General features: G+C 33.3%; 1 non-coding gene across 1 annotated transcript; it reads right to left on the bottom strand.

Moving 5' to 3' along the window:
• Window positions 1–8,098: 8,098 nt before the first annotated feature.
• LOC133316784 (small nucleolar RNA R71) lies at window positions 8,099–8,205 on the bottom strand. The gene has a single exon (XR_009752250.1). It is a non-coding gene; the product is annotated as a small nucleolar RNA R71 (small nucleolar RNA).
• Window positions 8,206–20,988: the final 12,783 nt, after the last annotated feature.

Genomic DNA, 20,988 nt, shown 5'->3' with positions numbered 1-20,988 from the left:
TGTTTCCATTACAGTGGTAATAATAACATTTGAATAATTTTACTCTGGAGTTTGGGTGGGTAAGTGTAATGTTAACAAAGGATTTGATGTTTTTCATTTTAAATAACATAATTTATGTTATTTTAAGATAGATAGATATAAGGAATGGAAATTATATGAGAGAAAATGAGTGATTTTTTTAATTTAAATTTTAAATAAAAAATATTTTTTTGTGTTTATCTATCTTAAAATGACATAACTTTATGTAATTTAAAATGATAAACATTTTTCTTATAAATAAAATAAAATAAAAATAAAAGCCTCCAACTAAGAGAGGGTCCATAAGTTCTTTGCATAATCTATAGGGGCGACGTATTACTACTTTACACCGTAAGATATTTGTATCGCACAAATCATTTAATATTGTTTGATTTGATGGATGCAATTTGTATGTATTAGTTTCATACAAAATAAAAAAATCTCTTGAAGTTTAGAGATAATAGATTGTAATATAAGTGAATCTTTTTTATAAGTCTAAAAAAATTTGTATGTATTATCACTTTGAAAACATTATTTAACAATTATCTTTGATTCAAAATTATGTGAACGATTGCTTTTACCAAAAAAAAAAAAGTAATTTTTGGTAAGGGAAAAAAAGTATTAATTTTAATATGTCATTAATGTAAAACTTTTCTGTTTTGATATCTTTTTTAATAAATTTAATTTTCTTAATAATTATTTTAGATACATGTATAAGATTTTTCTTGATATTGTATTAATTTTAATTAAAAATGGCTTTTTAGCTAAAAATCATTATACATTAAATCATAAGTTAACTTAAATACATACATATATTTAGTAAAATTGAAATTTTAACTATAATAATTAAAAAATAAAATTCATTTTAGATACATAGTCACAAAAATGGGATAGGTTATTCTGTCTAGTGTTTACCATTATTTTGTCTACCTCTTTCAACACCATTAGATTATAATTTTATCTAACGATGGAGATTTCTGGAATAAAATAAATCTCTCTTTTTTTTCTTTCTTGCTCTTCACTGTCTCCCACACTCTTTCTCTCTATCGCACCTACCATGCCAATTTTAATTTTGATTTTCGTTTTGGTTTTTGAAAAAAACAATCGATTGGTGGATGCAGTGAGTCGTGCTCCAAGTTGAAAGACACAGAATGGATTTCAAGGCAAGATCCCAACATTTGTCTTGAATATGCCAACACTAAGTTCCGAACCAGAACCTGCACAGCTTCATTTACATCCTCTTTTCTCAATTTAATTTGACTCTTTTGTACATAATTAACATTGACCTTTTACCTCTTTTCGACGGTGGAAAAAAACATATTTTTCAAGAGAAGTTCATCAAAATGCTCAAAAAATATATCCAATAACCTAATAAGGAATAAAAATTATTTGAAAAAATTCAAATCTCCAAAATTCATTTCCATAATATGTTTTACTGTCGAAAACCACTGATTCCCCACAACTCCAATCACTGGCAAAATGAAAAAAAATCCAACAAAGAGAAAGGGAAGGAGAGAAAAGGTGTGGGAGGCAACGAGGAGAAAGAGGAAAAAAAAGTTTATTTTATTTCGCATATTTGATGAAATTGTAATGTAACAGTATTGAGAATAGTAGGCAAAGATAGGCAGAATAACCTATCCTCAGAAAAAATAAGTTACAACCTTTTGCTATAAAACTTTTATAGATATGTTAAATATTAATTTTTTTCCAGAACTTTTGATAGATAATTAAAATTCATTAGTTGTTATCAAATAAATTATAATTGAAAAATTTTCTTATTCATCTAAAAATTAGTAATTATGATAATTTATTTCAACGTAAATTCAAAATAGATATTTTTTCACTTTTTCACATTTTTTATGTTTTTTGTTAAAAAAAAAAAAAACGCTCACTGCATTGCATGGGAATTATTTTCAATATCGCTTCCCACATGACATAATCATAATTGTCTGTCCCAAATTCTACTTTCATATATTAAAGAATAACTTGTTACCAAAAAAAAAATTAACTAACACAGTACATAAGGCTTTTTGACTACTCTAGCTCTTAATCAATAATTAATTACCAAATTGACCTTCCTTATAAACTATTTCAAAAATCTAACATTTTAAAAAAATATAATATCAATCTGCCCATGTTTGACCGTTGACCCCTAAGACTTTGTTTGAGAGTTTGGAGGGGAATGAAGGGGAAGGAATGGAAGGAAATTGAACGGTATTCCCTTTCATTGTATGGGAGTTAAAAAAATGGTAAGCTAGAAAAAAAGAGGGTTATGAGATATTTTTACTATTTCACCCCATTTTAAAAATTAATATAATTATTATATATTATGAATTAAATTAAATTAAATTTAAAATTTCTAACAAAATTATTTATGTACTTTTCACAATACTAAAATAGATCATATTTTTGACGATATTACTACGTTGCAAACGACAAAATTTTGGCAGAAAAATTATTTTTTCGTCGGAACACTTTTCGTCCAAAAGCGACGAAATTTTTTCTCCGATGAAAATTTTTACAAAAGTAAATTTCCTAGCAAAAATTTTGACAAAATTTAGTTTCCGTCAAAAGTTTAGATGAAAATGATTTTCTCCATCGAATGGTTTAAATGGAAAAATAATTCCGTCAAAAATTTTGACTGAATGTTTTCTGTTCAAAATTTAAATAGAAATGTGTTCTCACAAAAATTTCGACGAAAATAGTTTTGTCAAAAAATTTGAGGGAAATGTTTCATTTGAAACTTTCAACGAAATTTAGATTCCGTAAAGAATTTTGACAGAATATTTTTTCCGTCAAAATTTTTTGTAGAAATATTTTTCGTCAAAATTTTTTACATCAATATTTTCTGTCAAATTTTTTGACAAAAATGTGTTTTGTTGAAAATTTTGATAGAAATATTTTTTTATAAAAAAACTTAACGGAAATATTTTTCATCGAAATTTTTTGATAGAAATGTGTTTCATTAAAAAATTTGACTAAAATTTTTTTTGTCAAAAAGTTTAACGAAAATGTTTCCATCAAAAACTTTCGACAGAATTTAAATTTTGTAAAGCATTTTGAAGAAAAAAAAATTCGTCAAAAATTTTCGATGGAAATGTGTTTCGTTGAAAATTTTGAGGAAAATATTTTTCGTCAAAAATTTCGATGAATATGTTTTTTATTAAATATTTTTACGAACTTTAGATTCCGTCGAAATTTTTTACAAAAATATTTCCGTTAAAAGTTTCTACGGAATTTAGATTCTATCTATCAATAATTTTGATTGGAATTTTATGAGTTATTATGGCAAAATCTAGTTCCGTCTCTATTTTCGTCTTTAGTTTTGACGAAAAATTTTTGACGTATATGATTTTCGTCAAAAATTTCATCACTACTTTAGACAAAATATTTTTCGTCAATAAATTCTGTCAGTATTTAAGACTTTTCTAATAATGTCACATTTTAAAATGATTCACATTTATGTAGTTTTAACATTTTAATGTTAAGGGTAGATAAGTAATTTTTAATATTTTTCCCCTCAAACCCCCCAAATTATGGGAACTTTAATTTTTAAAAGAAGGAGTATTATGGAGGGTTTAGTAAAAATTCCCAATTTCTTTCCCTTATTTTTTTAAACTTACAAACAAGGGAAGAACTTACTAAAACCCTCCATTTTCTTTCCTTCCCCTCCTAAAACTAACTCCTAAACAAAGCCTAAGATACCTGGGTATCCCCCTCCCTACCCGGGTAGATTTCGCAAAATATAACTGTTCTTATTCAACTTGAGTTTTTACCAGGGTAATGGACCTAGATACCCGGATAGGGAGTTATTTACCCGGGTACACACCCAGTTACCCGGGTATTTGTTGGCCAGAAACCCCAATATCAGTGGGTTTCAGCCATTGTTATCAGTTATACGTTTTTTACCCCAAATCTCTCCCCCTTGTCATCTCTATTCTCAGTCGTCATACATGTATTTCATCTCATTATCTCAAAAAGCCTAATCTTAGGAAGACATTGGTATTACACCTCTATATTCTCATTTTTTTCTTAAAATTCTGAACCAAAACCCAAACCCAAACCCTAGACCCAATAATCAATCTGAAATATGTATTTCATTCAAAAAGTGGACATCGAAGTACAAAATAAGTCACGATTACATCCATGAAACAACCCAATACATCAAAAAATGGGCTGAATACATCCTAAGTAACCCAAAATACATCCAAAAAAGTCCTCTCTACATAAAAAAAACCTTACTAGCTGGAATTCAATTGCGTCTCCTCCCCATCATCATTGTCCTCCTCCTCATCATCGTCACCCTCAACAGCAGCATCAGCCTCCTCACCAGTGTGGCCACCCTGTCTGTAGCTAGCCTCCAGGAGTGTCACCCTGCTGTCAATCTCCACTTACTTGTGCTTTGTCTAAAGCCCCTAAACTCACTGGTCAAGAAGTCAAGGCCACATGTCAGGCTATACATGGATGCCATGACATGATCAAGTGTCCATCCACCCTCAAGAGATGGAGATGATGGTGCTCGCCGAATGCGAGTGGGACGTGCAGGTGCGTCATCAGCAACATTAGTGTCATCATCATCGTCATTGTCATCAAGGCCTGCATCAACATCATGAACTTTAAATATTAAAATTATGTTACGTAAAAAATACACCTTAATGTAAAATAACCCAAAATACATCATCTGCAGGTGCATCCTCCATCTCAGCATCGTGGTGAAGGGGAATCTCAGGTGGTTCATGTGCCCTCTTCCAGTACCACACATCCTCTCGGCTCTGCAGGATCCCACACTGCTTCAATAGACGCTCACCAAATATGGCATTCCATCTTGTGGCTGTCTTCAGAGTCTCAGTTGCCATAGGCACACCAAATCTGTGCAAAATCTTCTGCACTGGAATGCAAAAGGCAATTCAACCTTCCTAGACTTGTCGCCTTCCACATCAGGATGCATATGTAGTGCCTCCAGTTCACCTGAATATGGTGAAGGAGGGCCCACAAGATCACAAAGTCACCTTCCAACACCTTCGAGTGATTATGACCGCGCTGGAAAGTAATGTGTGTGACCACATAATGAAGTATGTGGGCAGGCACCGATAAATTGCTCACAGGATAATGAACAAATTGTCCGACCTCAGCATCTGCTCTCCTGGTCTCTGCAGCAATGGCCTCCCGATCATAACCACTAAATATATGATGGGAGTCTCTGTCATACAGTGCTGCATCTGTGAGACCATCAAAGTCAAACCCCAGTAGCTCTGTCCAAATAGGAGCAGTAAGGACAATATCAACCCCGCAGACACGGGAAGTCAGCTCGCGATGCACGTAGTTGAGGTTCTGGTAGAATGCTCTCACCATGACCTCTGAATACGGGCACCTCATCTCCGTAAGCACCAGCAGCAAATGTGTCTACTCAAGAAGTGACACAATGTCAAACCACTCCAAGTTGAAGAAGGCCAAATCCAGTGATTTCGGCTCGCAAATCTTGCGGCTCATGAAGGACTTCACAAACCTCTCGTGTGCCTTACTGTCATCCTCAAATAAATATCCGAACAACAAGTCCGGAGCCTGATGCATAGCAGCCTGGGGTTGAGAGGATGACGACCCATCATGTCGACGTTTGGTCATCCTCTTGGTATCCCCCGCTTTCTTCTCTGAAACTCGTCTATCAACCGTGCAGTCACACTATGAAACTGAAAAAAAATGCAGAATCAGAATCAGAACTTTTAGGGTTAGGGTTAGGGTTAGGGTTACGACTTTTAAAAGTTAAATGGTCAGAATGCAATGTTTAACCACACAAACTAAAAAAACGCAATAATTTATCACTTTAATGTGACAAACAAATCAAAATCAGCATGCATCGTTAAAAAGGAAAAAAATGTACCTTTATTGGAATTGAATCGGTAGAAGGCAGCAATAATGGTGCGTGAAGGATGATCGGAAACAAGAAGATTGTCTGCAAGATTTGGTGAGGGAATCACCCAATTCGCACTTCCAGCAACTCTACCTGAGTACCCCTTTATGGGTTTTGCAAATGGGGGCTGCTAGGTGATATGCGTCTAGCATATGATGCTTTCTAACTTAAAAGAAGCAAGGAATTAATCATAAATATGTGAAAATAAGTCATAAATGCAAGAAATATTGATTATTCCTTCTCAATGATTCTCTCACTCAATTTATGTGTTTTAATATAGGAAACACCAAAAAAGAAGTGAATGAGAGAAGTGCAGTTTTCCAGCTAGCGCAATTTGCGCCAGACTTGGCGCAAATTGCGCCATTTGATCCATTTTGTCCCTGTATCTTGGCGCAAAATATGCTGGCAGTGGCGCAAAATGCGCGGGCTTGGCGCAATTTGCGCGAGACCTGGCGCAAAGTTCGCCATTTGACAGCTTCCACTCTGTTTTCCCATGCAAATTGCGCCAGAGTTGGGGCAAAGTGCGTGGGCGATACTTTTAATCTTAATCTGATGCGAATTACTCAAAAAGGAGGTCCAATTGGAGAGCAATTGAAAGTAAGTTTTCCCAAAACCTAATAAAAGTATCAGAAACAGAGGAAGGAAGCACTTTTTGACAAAATGGAGAAGAAAGACAACACAGAGAGGGAGAATTCTTGGGAGCTTCTTGGAGTTTCAGATAATCGAACGATCAAGACGGAAGATCTTCATCTTTTTTCTCTTCTTTAGGTTCTGAATTTTATTTCCTTTTGTATTGATTTTGTCAGACATGAATATGTCTGGCTAGTTTTCATTATTGTGGTAAGGGTCACAACCCTTGTTGTGAACCCCTTGTAGCTTGATTAAATTTATATTCATCTATGTTAATTGAACTATTTTACCTTGTTCTTCATCTTATAATTCTTATAGAATTGATCACTCTGTTAGGATTGTGAGGGTTAGGGATTTCAATAGGAATATTAGAACTTTAATTCCTGACAGGAGGTAAGATAACTGTTCATGTATGCACAGGGAATAGGCTACATGAATCGCAAACGTGAAAGATTCACTTATTCGAAGGTTTAACTTAAAAAGGGGTTTCTAAGGGATTATGATCCTAATAGGGTTAATAAGGTTAAAATCATTAAGGAATTAAGGCTTAACCAATTAAATAAAATATAGTGAATCGTTTGATTAATTGCATAATTGAATGTAAACGTTAACTCAGGTTACAAGGTGGGGATCATAAAGGTGTTGGCGTCTCTTTACCGCAATATTCTCTCAATTAATTTCTCAACTTTTAATCTTTGTCCTTGAATTTTAAAAGGACCTTTTAATCATTTACATTTTCTTGAATTGTTATCATTTATTTCACAAACCATACTTGTCCTTAACTATTTTTATTAATCCAACAAGAGAGGAATAATTATAATAACTTCGATGCCTCAATCCTCGTGGAGACGATACTCTACTCATCATTCTTATTACTTGGAACGATCGGTACACTTGCCGATAATTCGCCACAAGTTTTTGGCGCTGTTGCCGAAGATTGACTATGCCAAGTTTATTAATAACTTTTGATTTTCTTGATTGGATTTTGTGTTACTAATCTGCTTGCTTTAGTTTATGCGTGGTACAATTGATCCTGAAACTTTGATCTACGATCCAAAAATAGAAAGGATTGCAAGAAGAATAAGACAACTTACCAAGCAGAGGAGGCAAGCAAAAACTTCTACTTCACAATTCGAGGTAGAATTAAAGATGGCAGAAGCCAATCCACAACCGGAAGAAGAGTTGATGGAGTTAGTCTTGGCTCCATTGTTTACATGGCCCAATTCCAGCATTGTCAGGCCACCGATTAATGCCAACAACTATGACATCCATCCATCACTGATCACATTGGTGGAGAAAACTCAGTTTGGTGGGGAAGACTATGAAGATCCTTATGACTTCATAGACAGATTCATAAGAATCTGTGATACAACCAAGCACCACGTAGTATCAGATGATGCAATCAGACTCCGACTGTTCCCGTTTGCTGTGACCGGGAAAACTCTCAGATGGTTGGATCGACAAGCTCCCAACAGCATCAGAACATGGGAAGAGTTGGCAGCTAAATTCTTTGCTGAGCACTTTTCTATGGAAAAGTACAACAAGTTGGTAAATGAAATTACCAACTTTACTCAACAACCAGGAGAGAATTTGTGTGCAGCCTGGACCAGATTCCAGGAACTGATCCGTAAGTGCCCTCAATATGACTTGCCAAACACAAATAAGGTTAGAGTCTTCTATAATGGGATGACACCAGACTCCAGAATGATTGTCAATGGTGTAGCTGGTGGGACCATAGGAAAGAAGACTGCAGCTGAAACCTTAGAGCTGCTTGATTTAACGGCAAGGAATGAGAATGCATCTATGGCAGCCCAATCTGTTCAGCCAAAGAAAGGACTTATACAATTGGGGAACAATGATGCGTCACTAGCTGAGCAAAAAGTGATTTCTCAACAGCTAGCTAGTATGAATGCCAAGCTAGATAAGATGCAAGTCTCAACAGCTCACGTTAATTCACTTAACTGTGAGTACTGCAAAAGTCAGCATGAGACTAATGAGTGCCCAACACTCATGGGAGCTGAGCCGTTCCAAGTCAATGGAGTTTGGTATGATCCAAGGCCACCACAGAATACCCAAAGCTTTCAAAGGAATCAGAATGGTGCCCAAGGAAGTAACTTTCAAAGGAGAAATCAAGGGGGGTTTGGATTATAAATCCAACAATTACCTGCAACCTCCTCCTCTCCCACATAAGGAGCCATCAGAATTGGAGAAAGCAATGTTGCAGCTTTCTAAGACCACTAATGATCATATCCAGACTACTGATGCTTTCATGAATGAAATAAGATCCTACCATAAGAATCAAGATGCATCCATCATAAACTTGGAGACTCAAATTGGCCAACTTTCAAGACAGCTAGCTGAGAGGAGTCAAGAAAAGAGCAATGCAGTGTCAAAGGAGCTATGCAATGTTATCACTACAAGGAATGAGGAGCTAGAAAAAGAGGAAGTTGAAGTTTCTACAAGAAAGGATGAACAAGCTCAAAAGGATAAAAAAGAAGCAAAGGAACAGCCTCCTGCAGTTCAAAAGAAACAATGGGATTTCTCACGTTTTGAGAAAACTCCATATCCAATGAGACCCAAGCAAAATGAGCAAAGGAAGCAATTGTCTAAAATTTTATATATTTTTAAGAAATTGCAGATTGATATTCCTTTTGCAGACACTCTAGAGCAAATGCCTTCATATGACAAATTCTTGAAGGAAACATTATCTAAGAAGAGGAAGCTCACAGAGGATGAACTGATTACACTAACAGAGGAGTGTAGTGCAATCTTACAGAAAAACATGCCTCCAAAGTTGAAGGATCCAGGAAGCTTCAGTATTCCATGCACCATTGGGAAGACGACTGTAGAGAGAATCTTATGCGATCTTGGTGCCAGCATTAATGTGATGCCATTAACCCTGATGAAGAAGCTGGGAATTAATGAAGTGAAGCCAACTAGGATGAATGTTCAACTGACCGACCGCTCAACAAAGCAAGCACATGGTATTGTGGAAGATGTGCTAGTCAAGGTAGACAAATTTCTAATTCCTGCCGATTTTGTTATTCTTGACATTGATGAAGATGCCAGTGTGCCTATGATCTTCGGGAGGCCATTCTTAGCAACCTCATGAGCATTAATCGATGTACCTACGGGTTTAGTTGATAATGCGCGTGGATGAAGAGTAAGCAATATTCAAGGTACTTATAAATGAAGCTCCTCCATTGCCTGCTTCTCAACCTAAGAATCAAGTCAACTACATTGCGGAGAAAAAGGTTGAGAAAGGGAACAAGAAGGAAGTCCATCAACAACATGAAGAACACAAGCCAAATGTTAAGATGGAAAATCCCAAGAGCAAGAAAAAACATGTGAAAACTAAGTTTAAAGTTCCTGAAAGCCCTCCTCCTTATCCACGTGCATATGAGTATAACCATGGCATGACACAAATTCTGAGCAAGGGTATGATGTCATCACTGAGCCCAAGTTACCAGCCACCATGATCACATAGAGTATGTCAGGCTAATGACATTAAACAAGCACTTGTTGGGAGGCAACCCAATGAATTTATGCTTTTATTTTATTTTGCTACATTTAGTTTTAGTTTTTGTTTTTGTTTATTTTATTTGATCTTAGTTTTAAGTTTTTATCCATGGAGATGTATATTTGATGAATTTCTTATGCTGCTACTTATTATTATTACGTGCTCCTTATTTCTGATTTGTAGTCTATTGCTGGGGACAACAATCTTCTAAATCTGGGAATTGGGACCGCATATGCGTTATCATGAGGTATCACATACAGAGGAGCAACAGAAAGTCAGAGAATTCATGTATACTTCAGGGGAGTTATTTTAACCTTTCCAATTTATTTTTGTTTTAGTTTTAATTTTTTTTTAGTAATAATTGATATGTGAAAGTATGTTCAGATTTAGAGGTGCTACTCAGTCAATTCCTTGATTGAAAATAAGGAAGTGTTGTATGATATATATTATTGTCATGGCATTGCATAGAGCATGAATAGAGATTATGATTGCTCGTTTGTTGATTTCTATGTTAATAATGGATAATGATGCTTGAAATGTAATTAGAAAGAGTCTAGTTTGATACCACAGCTAGTGAGGTTTGAGCCTATACAGTTAAATTTTTTTTAGAGAGCCCTCACTGCAGTAGTACTCTAAAACTTGATCTAATTCTCTCCAATACATGTGTTGATTGAAGTGATAAAGGCATTTTATTCTACTAGCTTATGGCCAAATAGCCACCTGAAAATTTTTCCATTGCTAGCCATGTTGAGCCTGAGACTGTTTTTGTTCAATTACCTGATTAAACTGTCTAAACCACTTTCACCAGAATTTACCTTGATTGAGATTGAAATGTCAATAATCAAAAGTTAGAAGTGATTGAGGTAAGCTCCACTAGAAGTTAAGCAGTTGAAAAAGGAAAAGGAAAGAATAGTCCTCAAATGAATTCAAAGAGGAAAGAAAAATAAATTGAAAAATTGAAAAGCAATGATGTAAGAAAAGGTGAGAAAAAGGATGAATCATGAATTCAAATAAATAGTGGAGCTGAAACCTGAATTGAGATATGATTGAGTCTTAATGAAAATGGTGTTTCAATCTCAACGATTATTTATCTACTTTCCAAATGATCCTAACCCTAAGCTGAGCCAAGTTATAACTTTGAGAAGCCATTTTGATCAGTCATGCATGTGTTGGCGTTCCTCATCTTCAAAAACTTGAGAATAAGATCAAGCCTATGGTAGTGCAACGGCTGTTATGCAATGAGTGATGATGAATACCCCCAAACACTGAGTGATGAGTGAATATTATGTCTTGTGAGGGGTAATCAAGTTAGACTCTGTTATTTGAATGAAGTTGATAAGCATCGTTTTAAGTTTTGACTTGGAAATCATTCATTCTTTGTATAGTAATCGTTATGATTGTCTGTGCAATGTTATGCCTGATTAATTGAATCTTGCTTCCCATGTTTTAATCCTGTTTGTTGCTGAGGACAACAACATCTAAATCTGGGAATTGTTTGATGTGCGTCTAGCATATGATGCTTTCTAACTTAAAAGAAGCAATGAATTAATCATAAATATGTGAAAATAAGTCATAAATGCAAGAAATATTGATTATTCCTTCTCAATGATTCTCTCACTCAATTTATGTGTTTTAATAGCAGGAAACACCAAAAAAGAAGTGAATGAGAGAAGTGTAGTTTTCCAGCTGGCACAATTTGCGCGGGACTTGGCGCAAATTGCGCTATTTGATCCATTTCGTTCCTGTATCTTGGCGCAAAATGCGCGGGCTTGGCGCAATTTGCGCGAGACCTGGCGCAAAGTGCGCCATTTGACAGCTTCCACTCTGTTTTCCCATGCAAATTGTGCCAGAGTTGGTGCAAAGTGCGTGGGCGATACTTTTAATTTTAATCTGATGCGAATTACTCAAAAAGGAGGCTCAATTGGAGAGCAATTGAAAGTAGGTTTTCCCAAAACCTAATAAAAGGATCAGAAACAGAGGTAGGAAACACTTTTTGACAAAACGGAGAAGAAAAACAACAAAGAGAGGGAGAATTCTTGGGAGCTTCTTGGAGTTTCAGAGAATCGAACGATCAAGACGGAAGATCTTCATCTTCTTTCTCTTCTTTAGGTTCTGAATTTTATTTTCTTTTGTATTGATTTTGTCAGACATGAATATGTCTGGCTATTTCTCATTATTGTGGTAAGGGTCACAACCCTTGTTGTGAACCCCTTGTAGCTTGATTAAATTTATATTCATCTATGTTAATTGAGCTATTTTACCTTGTTCTTCATCTTATAATTCTTCACTCTGTTAGGATTGTGAGGGTTAGGGTTTTCAATAGGAATATTAGAACTCTAATTCCTGACAGGAGGTATGATAACTGTTCATGTATGCACTAAGGATAGGCTATATGAACCTCAAACGTGAAAGATTCACTTATTCGAATGTTTAACTTAAAAATGGGTTTCTAAGGGATTAGGATCCTAATAGGGTTAATAAGGTTAAAATCATTAAGGAATTAAGGCTTAACCAATTAAATAAAAGATAGTGAATCGTTTGATCAATTGCATAATTGAATGTAAACGTTAACTCAGGTTACAAGGTGGGGATCATAAAGGTGTTGGCGTCTTTTTACCGCAATATTCTCTCAATTAATTTCTCAACTTTTAATCTTTGTCCTTGAATTTTAAAAGAACCTTTTAACCATTTACATTTTCTTGAATTGTTATCATTTATTTCACAAACCATACTTGTCCTTAACCATTTTTATTAATCCAACAAGAGAGGAATAGTTATAATAACTTCGGTGCCTCAATCCTCGTGGAGACGATACTCGACTCATCATTCTTATTACTTGGAACGATCGGTACACTTGCCGATAATACGCAACACTAGGTTTTTTAAAAACTCTACCCACGACATTTACCCGAGTAGCCTCCTCCCTACCCGGTAAATAATTCAAGCCAATTCCTTGTTTTTGAACAATACTCGGGTATACCACCTGACTACCCGGGTAACCACTTATGTATCCGGTTATTTTACGTTCTGCACAGTAAAACAAGGACAAATAGGTGATATGTTTTGGTTAAATGATGAATTAATAATTAATTATTAATTAAAGGCTGTAGTGGTCAAAAAGCCTAGTAAATAATGGATTCATACAAATTCAAAAATCTTCAAATTTATTGTGATAATAAAAATTTGATAATTAATTTTCCTTTTTTATTTTCTTATTCGCTCAAAAGGAAAATTCTCATATATCAATAATTATATTGACGTTGTCGGTCCTAAAACATTGACGTTTTTAAAATGACAAGATTCCCAAAGATCGCTTTAGACAAAAAAAAACTAATTACCATATTAATTATTATTTAATTTAATAAATTTAATGTTAATTTTTTTAAAAAAAAATAATAGTTAAATAATGTCATATAGCAACCTAACCACGCGGGCCGTTGGCATTGGCAACGCCCACCGCAATATATTGGAAATTAAATCTCTCAAGACTGCAATTAAATGAATTTTTTTACCATACATGGGTCAAAAAAAGTCTTATGTTTTTTTTTAGTGGGTGTATTGTGGATACTAGATTAGGAATAGACATGTTCCTTGCGAATCTGCGATGTATGATTATGACAACGTGATAAAGAGTAAGCTCATGAGTCCGTGAGAGACGGCGAATTTGTCGATTTTTTTCCGTATCTGCACCTTTGTACGCGCAAGTTGCAAAAAAGAGGGAGAAAATACATTAGATTTTCAAATATGTGATCTGAATTGTATAATAAAAAACCAACTATGTGATGGAATAATTAATTATATTAAATTTGTTTCCTACGATGAATTATATTATACTGTGGAGACGTTATACTCCAGTTTTTTATACAAATTTTGTTGTACAAGCTATAATTAATTTATTTTTCTTGTTATCAAAAAAAAAAATTTATTTTTCTTGATGAGATTTATAACTTCACATAAAGACGTGATTGGTAGGTTAAAAAAGTAGTTAAAGAGCCGAAGCTTATAAGAATATTTAGGAGAGTCTATTTGACTCAAAAAAAATAATTAAGGTTAGTATATAAAAGACAGCTAAAATAGATGGTTTGACTTGATTAAATTTAATGTTTAAATTAATAGTTAAACTTTATATATATATATATACATACTATATATATATATATATATATATATATATATATAAATTTATCGATTATCCAATTAGTCGGTTTTGAATACTATCGGACTTAATATAAAAGAAAACTGTTCTAAAACCATTTTCTCCAATCCTAAAGTTCTAACTCGAAATATTAAGTTAAGAGGAATAAATACCTTATCACTTAAATCAATTAATTTTTTTTTTTTTTTTGTAATAACACTTAAATCAATTATTGTTGGTTATAGTTACACAATTTTTATGTTACTGTTTAAAACTCAGATCTCTCTTATATTATGATTCCGATCTACCATATGACATTAAGGTATGTAAAAGGAATAACGGTAGAATTGTGAATTGTAGGTTAAAGTGTTAGAAATTTTATTTTATATGGGCAATAGTAATTAATTAGTTTTGTATTTTAAAATTAATTGGGTTAATGAATATTCCAATATTATTATTGTAACTAGTCTATTTTGATCATATTGAATTGGACTTCTGACATCTGTTGTTATTGGGCCTAGTTGGGCAACAATGTAGGCTTTAGTGTGACTTTGGTTTTTCATGATGGATGGACCCAATACACACATACTCTTTTCTGGGTTATTGACTAAGTCTCATCTCTAGCTTATTTATATTGAAGTTAAGCTCTATGAGCCATCAAGCTCCCACCGCAGAGGATTGCCAATTTCTGAATAAACAATAGAGAGAAAGACTCTATAGCATCTTGTTCCCTCATTTCTTGCGGTTCTTCTCCGACTTTATGACGACCCAATAAAATATACATAATTATAACTCTGATTTATTGCTATTCGATATTTTATAATCATGTGCATGATTTATTATTTTAATTTTAACATAAAGTGCAACTTATAAAGTGTATGACTGTACGTATGGTTTGACTGCAATCAAATATCAGGAGAGAAGTAGTTTGCAAACAAACTTCAATGCCGCTTGAATTAGATTAAGATAGTTAAACAATTTTATTGTCATAGTTTAAAACTCATCTCTCTTATTATGATTCGGATCTCCCATATATATGACATATTATAATATGTAACGAGAAAACGGTGTATCTGATTGCCATAATAGGTGCATCCAATAAAGTATTAGTTGAGACTATGGAGAGAAGAAAATAATTAGCGTGTGGTTTCACTTTTCGAATTATTCCCTTTCCTAAATAATTGATAACCTCAATTCTTGTTAAAATCAATTATGAATAAAATGATATATACTTTAACATGAACTTCAAAATTTTGATAACAATAAAAAATAAAATGCAAGAGGCAAGCTTTAGGGCTCGTTTGGATGAGTTTTTTTTCTCTCCAAAAACTTTTTTTTTTTTCTTAAAAAAAAGCACTTCTCATTTTTAGTGCATTTGGATGTTGCTTTTAAAAAAAGCAGAAGTCACAAAAAAAGTCAAAAAATTACTTTTTTCATAAGCTAAAATTTTTAACTTCTAAAAAAAGTAAAAGTTAAAAGTCAAATATTTTTTTTCAAAAACTAAATATTTTTATAAAAAAATAAATAGCTTTAACTTTTGTAAAAAGCACTTCTAAATTAAGAAAGAGATAAAAGTTACTTTTTGAAGAAGGCGAAACAAAGAGTCTCTTAGTCCAATTTTAAAGTGTTATATGAAATAAGACGTAGCTTATTTCTATATAAGGGCATCACTAAATGTTATTGCTTAAGCCTAAAATCAATTTCTTTAACTATCTACAATATAGAGGACTTTGAGATCACTACCCCAAAAGCTAGCTCAAAGAGTGAGAGTGCTCAAGACTTTATAAAGTTCACACTAGTTTTGCCTTTGCAACTAGGGGTGTTCAAAATGTCCAAAAGAACCAAACCAATGCATAACCAAACTGCTCCATATTTTAAAAACCGTTTATTTTTAAAAACCGATTTCATATGACACTACATTTTTTTTATAAATCGGTTATTTACCCACCATAAAAATAATTGGTTATCCATGATTATCCATAACCAAACTGCTTTACAATTAAAGAACAAATACGTATTATATTTTATCATGCATATTATATTAGTCAATTAACTCAAACTTCGAAACAATAAACTAGCAAAAACAGTTAAACAGCTCAAGTAGAAAATATTTATTAAAAAAAATTACACATAAATTGAAAGGTTGCATCATAAGAAAGCACTTCTTATGTAACGTAACAATTTTTTTTCCCAAAAAAAAAATAACCACATACAGACCTCCGGGTAAACTCACAACTCGACAAGGCAAAGGCTTTGAAATGGCAAAGAAGAAGTTAAAAAATCATAAACGAAAAGGGCAACGAAATTAATCAATTGACTTAACGTCTCTGAGATGTTTAAGATGATGAATCAACATTGTTAAAAGGACAACTCACTACGAATTTACTTATTTGTTCTTTAATTATGGAGCAGTTTGGTTATGGATAACTAATTATTTTTATGATTTGGTAAATAACCAGTTTATAAAATAAAATACAGTTTCATATGAAACCGATTTTTTAAAATAACCGATTTTTAAAATTTGGAGCAGTCTGGTTATGGATTGGTTTAGTTCTTCTGAACTTTTTGAACACTCCTACCTATACCTTCCTCCATCAGTTCAAACGAAACTCTAAGTAACATAAATCTTGAGAGAACGAAGAACAATTTTTTTATAATTTAATTAGTTCAATTGTTCTTCTATCAATCACTCTCAAAACAACGTAAAATAATTTCTATAAGAATCATTTCGTACTGAGAGTTCCAAAACAATGAAGATTCTTCCAAGAAATAGTTGGTCAATTACCTATAACTGGGAGAAACAAACGACTACCTATAAAAATAGCATAATTAATCAAAAAATGATTTTGAATTTGTTAAAAAATCAGTTTTGAAATTGATAACCGGTTTAAGGTTCATAACTGGTTTTGATTTAAAATCGATTTTGAATTAAAACCGGTTTTAAACCAGTTTTAAACCAAAACCGGTTATAAACCAGTTTTAAACCAAAACCGGTTATAAACCACAAATCGATTTTGGAACCGATTTCAAAAAAAATAACCGGTTCGGTTTGAAAACCAAACCATTTAAAATCGGCTTAGTTTCGTTTTTGTTAAAATCGGTAATGAACCGCTCCATGCACACCCCTATATGCAACCAATGAGAGATCCCCAACATTATCACCCCTTTAAGATCGACTTCCACGGTGGCTTTCACTCTATCGACTCGATCTGACCCGACGTTAGCCTTTTCCTCCCTTGGGCGACTTCACCCACCTAACAGTATTCAATGCTCAAAGGCACCTTTAATCTGCCTATAGGTAGCTCTTTCTGTGGCCTAAACTCTCAATGAAAGCACCAATGTAGGGGACCTTGAGATCACCACCCCAAAGCTAGCTCAAAGTGTGGGAGTGCCCAAGGCTTTATAAATCCCACAATATTTTAAAAATAGACTCGGACCGGCCGAGTTAAGCCGGGTCTCGGTGACCCGATGGGTTCCCCGGTCCGAACAGTCATTTGAACCGGTTCTGCAATCGACTCGGTTTGGACCAGTTGACCCGACCGAGACTCGACGACTCGGTGACTCGGTTGACTCGGGTTAGACCGGTTGACCCTCTCTTTTTTTTTGGTAAATCTTTTTTTGTTGTTGAAAACTCTTGAATTAAATCATGCTCATATTTTGTGTTAAATATGATTAAAAAGAAAGGTAAAAATAAAAAGGTACTTTGGTTTGTGCAGTTTGTTTAGGTAATTTAGTTGCATCTTATAATGATCTCAAGAAATTAAGTGGGTATAAACACTGATGGTCTCATCTCAACTGTGGACATTTTTTCCTTAGTATATATTTAATGTCCATTATTTATTATCATGATTTGGTTTATCTATGTTGTGTCAAGAAATAAAAGATGCATTTAGCTTACATTGCAATTTTAATCCAATGTTAGGATATGGTCCAGAGTTAGAAGCCTAGAAGTATATAATATTTGCTATCATTGAGAACCAATTTATTTTTTAAAGCTCATTGATAGTTTTTTATGTGAATTTTTTATATAAGTAATATGTTTATATTTTTTTAATAGATGAACATTAAATCTGGTTGAACCAATAATCCAGTGACCCAGTACCTTGATCGAGTCGATGACTGGTCCAAGTTTTAAAACATTGCCTCACACTAGTTGCCAGTGCAACCAATGTGGGATCCCCAACATTGCTACCTCTTTTAAGATCGACGTTCATGGTAGCTTTCACTCTATCGACACTGATTCGACGGTAGCCCTTTCCTCCTTTGGGTGACTTCACCACCTATCAGTATTCAGTGACCAAAGACACCTTAATCTAGCCTATAGGTAACTATTTTTGTGGCCACAACTCTCAATGAAAGCACCAATGCAGGGGACCTTAAGATCATCACCTCAAAAATTAGCTCAAAGGGTAAGAGAGCTCAAGATTTTATAAAGCTCACACTAATTGCCTATATAACCAATGTGAGATCCTCAACATACAATCTTAAATCCTTATATATAAAAGATATAAAATTATTAATATGATCTTTACCTAATAACTTAAATTTTTAGATTGATATAAAATATATGATTTTAGAGTCTATGCGATTAAATATGATAAAAACTATTAATATAACATTTATCTAACAATTTTAACTTTTGAGTTGAAATAATTCTTTATAATAAAAATATTATTTTAAAACTCATATTTGTTTTCAAAAAGTATTTTGATTCGGAAGAACTGAAAATAAGTTCTTGAAAATGTGATAATTGATTATGCCTTATCGATGATCGATTACTGAAATATATGAAGACAAGTTTCATACAATGTAACATGTTGGCACTGGCGGACCCAGCCATGAGCAAATGTCCGCAAGTGCCCACATAAAATTTTGGATTTTTTTTTTTTTTTTTTTTAGCTTTGTAGGTATTTATTTGTATGTTGATTCAATATTTATATTAGGAGTAAATATCATTTTAAGTTTCTAATAAAAAATATGGTCCCCACTTTAGTCTCTTATCAAAAATTAGTCTCGAGGTCCCTACGAAATTCAAAGTGAATCAATTTAGTTAAAATCGTGGTTCCTCACTAATTCAAAAAAGACCTACATTAGTTACTCAAAAAGACTAAAATGAGTTCACTTTAAATTTCATAAGGACTAGGTAACTATTTTTTTTTATAATAGACTAAAGTGAGTACCGAATTTTTTGTTGGAGACCAAAAATGATATTTATTCTTATATTAGTTAGCAACGTACGGAGATGATTAAAATAACGTAGCAACGCTCTCTTCCTCCCCTACCATGTACCCATTCTCACGCTCTCTTCATCTCCTTTGTTTCCTTTCTAGACAAGGCCTTCAGTGTGATTTTGCTTGTCTTCTGTACAAATAGTGTTGACTTTTTTATTTACCACTATAAAATAGAATAGAATGATGATGTATGGATGTACTTAAGTATATTTTCATATTTGTTTTGGAGGATTGGTAAGATTTAAGAGAAAAAATGATGGGTCAAAATATTGCCTGCAGCTTGTTATGGAAGCAACTAGATTATGAGCGAGTTTAAGCGTTAACTTAAACTTTTTTTACAAAAAAAATTTGGGAGCACCCGCCACTAAATGTGCGGACATAAACAAATTTTTCTGGGTCCGCCACTGCATGTAGGTATATGATTATAAGTATATATTTCATATTTATTTTTAATTAAATTAATAACTAAGAAGTCTACCAAAAAAAATTAATAACTAAGCCCAATATGAACAAATTTATAAACCATACTCAAACTCGATTTATTTATCATATAATAAAAAAAAGGAGGGAATCGAGCCAGCCCAACTTGTCTATTTAATTGAGTCAACAGCTCACAATAGTGAAGTTATCTAATCGTTAAAAGTGCTTATTGATTGCGGACAAGTATCTGCCTTTACAAACGTTGAGTAAAGTTGAATCAAATCAAATTGAAACTTTTATTAGTCAGCTTGTGTTGGAAACATCGTCGCGCAATGCCTAAATAAGATGGAAATAGCGTTTACTAATTGACTTAATTTTTTATTTTTTGTCTAGTTTTAAATGCACTAATGGTGATGATTATATATATCTCATACATGATCTCCGTTTCTAGGAGCATGAGCTTTGCCTTATATTACATTTATTTGAGTATCGTCTTCGGTCTCCAAGTAGTGTACGAAATTCATATATAATAAGTATTCAAATAAACAAAATAATATTCCCAAGTGAATGCACCAAAAAAACTGGCCCAGTACATACTGTCCTGGGAGTATAAACCCTTACATAGACCCCTTATGGTCTCCAACATACTAAATCGTGAACACGTGGTTCTTTACAAGTTTAAATTTTCAGATGTCATAGGTACTAGTATAATAGGTGGCTTTCTAGCTTCTATCAAAAATAAAAATAAAATAGGTGGCCTTCTAGCTTCCTCAGCAGCTACTTCATTAATGTTTCTTCCTCTGTGCATAGGATCTTGAGTCCAGCTTCCATTGGATCTTATGAATCTTCTGCAATTGGTAAATTAAATCCACTAGCTTTTGACCAGTTAACCTGTTCCTCCTCTACCAGCTATGAATCTTAGCTAACTTGGATTAACCATCATTCAAAATTATAGGTATCTATTTTGATTAATTTATCTCATGTTACGTGAGAGAAAATTTTTTATGTTATAAACACACTTGTGAAATGAGACCATCATTTACAAAAAAAAAAAAAGAGTGTCATAATTTTTTATGAGTTTATAGAAAATAAAACTACTCTTATGATGCATAAAAATAATTTTTTC

The sequence above is a fragment of the Gastrolobium bilobum genome, unplaced genomic scaffold (assembly GCF_033153095.1).
Source record: "Gastrolobium bilobum isolate Gb01-03AN ecotype WA unplaced genomic scaffold, APGP_CSIRO_Gbil_v1 utg2798, whole genome shotgun sequence".
Lineage (NCBI taxonomy): Eukaryota > Viridiplantae > Streptophyta > Magnoliopsida > Fabales > Fabaceae > Gastrolobium > Gastrolobium bilobum.
The sequence above is the reverse complement of the archived record's forward strand: the minus strand, read 5'-3'. Positions and strand labels throughout refer to the sequence as shown.